General features: G+C 40.4%; 1 long non-coding RNA gene across 1 annotated transcript; it reads right to left on the reverse strand.

The window, feature by feature from the left end:
* Positions 1-327: 327 nt before the first annotated feature.
* On the reverse strand, positions 328-1592 carry LOC120038371. Its single transcript, XR_005475038.1, has 3 exons — positions 1442-1592; positions 712-874; positions 328-382 (listed from the first exon to the last, which is right to left on the reverse strand). It is a non-coding gene; the product is annotated as an uncharacterized LOC120038371 (long non-coding RNA).
* Positions 1593-7189: the final 5597 nt, after the last annotated feature.

The raw sequence follows: 7189 nt of genomic DNA on the forward strand, positions 1-7189 counted from the left end.
AATTCAGTTTTGATGACCTGAATTAAGTGAACCAAGACAACAATTAGACATCAATTACATCTTAGTAGTTAAGAGACACTGTCTGCATCACAACATATTGCATGACAGGGTAGTGAATTGCTCATCCTCCCGGCTCTTCCAAGATGGGTGGTAATTTCATCTAGCATCTTAATAAAGAGAGTTCCTCACCTGTGTTCTCCATGGCCAGTCTGAATCACCGTAACTATAAGTCAACTCTTCGCCAGCTGCAATATCTCGAGTCGCGAAGAGGCACAAGTGTGGCTCATCGTTTGCTTGTATGGCCTTCATTTAGAGATTGAGTCTTTTGTGATCATCATTAACGAGTCTCCCAAGGGAGGAGTCTTCTTCAGATGCATCAATGCTGCATAGAAACATAACATGTCACAGTTTAATGAAGATATTGCAGCACAGGGTTTCTATTTCAGAAAAGGGGCAGAAAAGTCCCTAACGCGTTGTTTAAAAAAGGAGTGCAGATGCTCTGATAGCGAACCAGTTGGTTTGAAGACTAATATTGTTCCTTACTGTTTAGGTCAGGGACACGGTCAAATTAGTATCTGGGCCTGAGATAGGCCTACAGTGCATATTGTGCCACCAACCATTTAAATGTCTGTCTCCATTTGAATGTTGTTGCTTTTTTTAGATCTCAAAAGGCATTAATATGTTTATTTTGTTCTCATCAATCCTACTTACCACCATGTTCTTCCTTTCCATTGGAAATGGAAAAGAAACACCTTTGCAGAATCATTGTACTGATCAGCTCGGACCTCGCCCTCCTGTTGTGTAAGCAGTTCACCTCGGTACTCCACAACAAAGTCTCCTTTGGATATGAATTCAGTGGCAAAAACTCCCCGTCCTTAGCAGACACAAAATACAAACATTAGGAGATATTGCATTGTGCTTGTCAATTATTACAGAGAATAATCACTGTCTGGAGGTCCACTCCGGTCACATGATCACCCCATTCAACTTGCCAAGCTTCTCCAAAAACAACTGTTCTCATAAAATGACCTCACACTGTCTAAAAGTGATCTCACACATATCACTGCCAATCAAAATGAGGTTCAGGTGTGCAGCAGGGGGTTTAGGGAGGGGGATGCGCTGCTCTGTCTTTCAAGAGGCTAGATTCAGTTGTCACTCTTACTTTGTCTTCTAAACCAATGATTCGTTTTCAAGGTGGGCCTTTTCAGGTGGAAGGAGATTTCAGATGGAGCATCGTGTGACTGTAGTGGACCTTTAAGAATCCTATGACCATAATACAAAGACATGGCAAGCTATTCCTTTAAACCTTTTTTCCTGGGTGACTGTGCCCATATATCCCAATTCACTGTTTCCCACTAACCTCTAAAATGTACATCTGATTCATCTAATTCATAGCTGTCATATTTAGGACTGTCAGAAATATATTCAATCTTCACCTTACCTTTAAAGATATTGATAAAACGCTGGTAAAGTACTGGTTTATCAATGTTTGATCTGATGTGATGCTCTGCATCCTCCATGGGCCGGAGTCGCCTGGAAGATCTCTCCGTCAGGCCAACTCAAATCCTTAATCTGTGGAATAAAGCAGACATTATAAACTGGGTAGTTTGGGTCCTGGATGTTGATTGGCTGAAACTGTGGTATATTTAAGAAATAAGGCACCTCGGGGGTTTGTGGTATATGGCCAATATACCAAGGTTAAGGGCTGTAACCAGGCAGGCACTCCGCGTTGCCTCTTACGTAAGAACAGTCCTCAACCTTTCCTTGTGCTTTACTGCTTAACTATACCAAGGCTGTCAGACAATCAACATTCATGGCTTAACCTACAATTTATAAGAGACATAATGTATGTTTGTTAGATGACTACAAAACAAGCACGTTAGAAGCAGTAAAAAATTCCATATGTGACTTTCCCTCTTCCACTCTGCTATGAGATGCAAGGTGGGGTGCACAACACCTGGTTTCCAGCCAGCCAACTTTAGCTCGCTAAACTAACACCATCTAATGTTATCAAACTGCTACCTACTCAAGTTCATCTATGGGGATCACGTGTCCCATTTAGCTGTCTATGCATGTTACTTATAACCACACTGATAGAATTGACTGAAATAGCCATAAAATATCAGTCTCTTTATCAACAGTTATGTTAACTAATCAAGCTACCCGCCCAAATGTCAACAAACTTGGCTCACTAGTGCATTAGCTAGATAGTGAGCGAACATTAGCACTAGCAACAAACAAGCTAACTAGGCTAACATAGTTCATAAACCAATACAACGATTTATGGTGGTGGAATTGTACTACAGCATGAAAATAACTTTCCATATCATTTCAATTGTTGAAAATATGATATTGCTCATGTGGGGTTTTTATAAGGTTTTTGACATGCTTAACTAACTATTCTTATGCATTAAAGTTTGAATTGCTGACTCTTGCTACTCTTACCAGTGCTCAGGGCCTAACCATGAACAATCAGCCTGAAATGTGTGTGTGTTAGAGAGAGCGCTGTACTGTATGAAATATGTGTGTGTATGCAACAAATGTATCAGTAGTGTGGGCGCTGTACTATGTGACCGAGACTGTGCTAATCTTAGAGAGACACAGGAGGGGGGTGAATCAGGAGACTGCTGAATAGACAATAACAGATAAACTATACACACGAAAAACATATGTGAGGTTCTGAGTCATACACTATAACCCAATACTATAACAAACGTGATTAGCAACTGTATTATATGTGATTGAATACTATAACAAACGTGATTTGATATTGACAACCTGTTGGTCTGGGCGTCTGGATGTCTGTGTGTGTGTGCTGGAAGTAACAGTTAGCTCAGATAAGAAGCTGGGAAGCTGTAGTTAGCCTTGAGCGAGAACAGTGGACATTGTATAACAGGTGCAGATAACTCAGACAATGTTATAAAACTGTCTGACCCCAGTCTTTGGGGTGAAGGAGCGTAATCTACACAGCAACAGCGTCGGGACATCACATGCGCTAAGGGCCCAGCATCAACGATAGGCTGGGTGAGTCTAAACCACGCCCAGTCTCTACTCTGACAGGCCGGCTCGGAAGTGGGAACTAACCTCTGTCAGAGTATAATATAATATCTTTGTCAGAAACAAATCAGTTCTCTGTCTTATCCTGCGTGATGAAACATTGAACCCGTATATACGGAAATTGTATTTGCCATTTATTAACTTTTGAATTAAACAATTATTTTAACCAAGTTCAGGTGTGCTACTGTTCCTATCTCAGTTGAACTTTCGCAACCCTAACAAATGGTGACCCCGACCGTGAACTGAGGGAACTTCGCTGGACATTGAGGCATCCAGCCTTTGGCCTAGACTGTCGCCAGATGGGGTCCTCTCACAAAAAGCCCGGGTCTACTAAAAAACAGGTAAGCAGAGCCTATTGTTTCAAAACTGAAATTCTGCATATTGGACTTAACCAAATTTATTTTGTGAGAAAACCTAACTGGTGTAAGTTACTAAATTTTTGAACCATATGTTCACTACAGCAAAGTAAGGATAAAACGAACTACGTATTATTGAATTACGTACTACTTGATGGCGAATGCATTTTCAATTGGCCAACAGAATAACAATGGAATGCCTGTATGTGTATGACGTGATATTAAAAGCCTGTTTGTGTGTGTGTATGTATCTAAGCTAGGGTTGTTTTATTAAAAGTCTATGAGACTTTAGGGAAGTGATTGAGGACAATGGCCACATAACCACCGTGAATGGCGGAATATTGGAAATAAGACAAGTTCTAATAAATGAACGGCAATATACCGGGTTCACGGATTTTTATGTATTTACATGGTATGTGGGATATAAGACAAATTGTCGATTAATAAGTCTAGGTGGACCCTCGACTAAAAGTGGACGGCAACATAGTCCAGGGGAAGGCAGAAGAATTGGATATAAGACAAGTCTAGGTGGACCCTCGACGGCAATTCACTGTATAAGACATGTCCCCTGTTACAAGTAAACGGCAAAGCGTTGGTGAAGAGAGGTTAGGTTATATGCGCAAATGATCTAACGGCAATGTTTTGGAGATAAGACAAGTTTACTGATTGAATAAGACGTGTTGGATATAAGACAAGTCACACTGTATGTCTGTTGCTTTATGATTGTATCCCTCTGTATGTACTGTATCAGGCTTTTATGTGAAGGGGAGTAAGGACATATATACATAACGTAACCATATATACTCAAGTTACACATTAACCACATACTATATTCTCACATTATTAGTCACAGACACACTAGTTACTGGGTAATAATAGATAAGAAAAAATAACGATAAAATTAAGCAAAAAAGAAAAAGAAAAGCTATACAGAGAATGGACAGAAGAGGGCAGTATTGCCACATTGGCTGACATGCGATATAAATTTAGCGAAGTATATGGTACGTTTAAACTTTGGAGTAGAGAAAGTTGAGAAGTTGATTTTACTTATACGATAGTTTTGATGCTACTAATTTTCAGAGTACGTTGCTAGGGACAGGATGATTTGTTTTGTAACGACGTAGAACAACGTCACTAGGGGGGATACACGATTACGTTACTCGAATGGATTTGGTCATTGTTCAGGTACACTATTTTCTTTACTTGCATTATAGTTTTGATTAAGAGATGTTGATTGACGTTGTATATTCTATTCAAGATCCAACCTTTGTGATAAATTGGGTTTGGTTTATCGAATCCGTACTATTGCCTGTTGCAGTTAGTTAACAGTGATTTACAGTGAACACAGGTTGAGCGCTAGTGAACGCATATCTTTATTTGAACTATACTAATCTATTTGATAAAATTACTAAACCTGTACGTTTATCACAGTTGTGTGAATGAGTTACATGAAACATCGGGGAAATTTCAAACGAATGATTTGAGGGTATTATCATAATTATTAGGTTTTGTTTTTGTAGTAAACGTTTGGGTTAAGGGGTTTCCGTGTTTCCGAGAGATAAGATAATATTAGGAGTTTTATTTTCTGAGTTTTATTTAGACAAGGGACTTTTTTAAGATAAGGGGTTCTTTTGGTATGTCTAGACATGGTATGGAACACGAGTGTAGGGGTGTGACCTTTGACCTTTTTTCATTTCATTCTCCTGTGGTTTGATCACCCACGGGGGGATGTAGTGAAGATAAAGAATTTGTGGTCATTTGGAATACTAATTTTGAGGTAAATCATATAATGGAGTTTATAGCTCTTGAACATAATTGTAGTTTGAACCACTGAGTAGTCAGGATTCTGTTTTTAAACATTGGCTATGAAGGTTTTGAATTGGCTATTATTGATTTGGTATTACAACAGAAAAAATCCCATTTGTCATCGATAATAAATATGGGATGATATGATACATTGAGGTTTGAAAAGGAGATATTTTAAGCCAATAGGCTAGGAAAGTAATAGGTTTCAGTTCTTAGAGGAGTGATCCTGGGGGAGAGAGCTTATTTAAATAGTATTAAAATTATTGATAGGATTCTATATTTAGAGATTGACACTATAAGACATGTTGTTATTCTTAAATCCATGATTTCAGATAAAGTCAAAACAGTGAGACACTTAGTTGATATTGCAAAGGAACACATAGTTGTTATTGACTATTATTAGAAAAAGGCAGACAGATGGGTCTACCCCGCACTGTTGAGACTTTGAAGGTTTGAGAGCAGAGTGGGGAGGGGGTACCATGAAATGAGCAAGGTAGGCTGTGAAATAAGATAGGACAGAAGGGGGTTAACATATATAAGCAGCACAGATACATTTTAAAGTAGATAAGTCACTTGACAGAATGGATAGATGATGGTTCCATTCTAGATCCTTCCGGCCTGCCAACTGAGGGAGAACCCGGAAGAATACTAGATGCCTTGTAGCGTAGGACAATGAAGACCGCTGCCGAATGGAAGAACATAAGAATATTTTACTAATCTCACCTAAGTCATTATTTAGAGTAGGTAAGGTTGTTACCTGGCCAGGGCCAGGTATCAAACGGGGGAGGGGTACGGGTACATTGTGGTCTAGGATAGGATGGGGCCTATTGGATAATAAACTAATTTTAAAAAAAATCTTTTTTAAAAATTCTAGCTAATAAATAGGCATAGAAGTTAAATATATAATCAGATAGAACAAATGACAAACTGTTTGTTAACCAAACCTGTATGTCCAAGATTTTATGCACTACAGGTGAATTACAGGTGAACTCACTCAATCCAGTCCCTGAGGCCTGTTGGGGGGACCATACCAAGGACTCCTGGTAACAGCTAGCTGAAGTAGCTACCCGGATTCATATCACACTGCGGGAGGGTAAGACACATTGACACTGTCGAACAAGCACAGTGTCCGAGAGGAGAACTGGAATTAACAGAATTCTGGGGGCCATCTCTCGGATGAAGATTTCCTTTTCCCGTCATTCCATCCCTGTGTTTGTTCATAGAAGTGAAAGTGTGTCTGGCTTCTTGCTGATGATGTTTTCTCTGGGAGAGGGTGGGGCTTTACAGGACTGTTTGTACTCCTGAGCTGTCTGATTAGGATACGATGGGGATGTTACCATCACAGTACTGCCAGAGCCACCACCAGTTCCAACAGACCAGGTTCAGCCGGCCTCCTCCACCACTTCAAGACCAAGTCCCACACCATCACCTAAGCTCTCCAATCTGGTACAGGTAATAAATGTGAAAGACATCTCAGATAGTGACCAATCTGATTCTGGTTAAGAGGGTAGGGAGAATATGTGGTTGGCCTATAAAACACTTAATAGAAAGGACTGTGTCGTATGTGGACATGCCAGACCTATTCTGGCTACTCACCCATTTGCCCTAAGTAAGGGGGAAGGTTGGATGTACATATTGGAAAGTTTAAGCCAAATTCAACCCTGTGTGGAACTCTGAGTCTTATGTTCCCAGAAGTCCCTCCCCAGAAGACACCATGGGGGGTTAAGGCATATGGGGGATATTACAGCTGTAACACTGGTACAGGTAGAGGTATGGACTATGGGAGGTTCCCTACATGACAGAGGCTTGGGACCAACCCAGGAGACGGCAGAAACGTGACGCTCCTTGGTCCGAGGGTACAGATAACATCCACACCAACCTGTTGGGGTCCCAATAGGGGTTCCCCACGAATTCCAGACATTAAACAGGAATGATGGCCTGTGGCATTTATTGCCCATTATTGGCCCAGC

Source organism: Salvelinus namaycush, unplaced genomic scaffold (assembly GCF_016432855.1).
Source record: "Salvelinus namaycush isolate Seneca unplaced genomic scaffold, SaNama_1.0 Scaffold2167, whole genome shotgun sequence".
Lineage (NCBI taxonomy): Eukaryota > Metazoa > Chordata > Actinopteri > Salmoniformes > Salmonidae > Salvelinus > Salvelinus namaycush.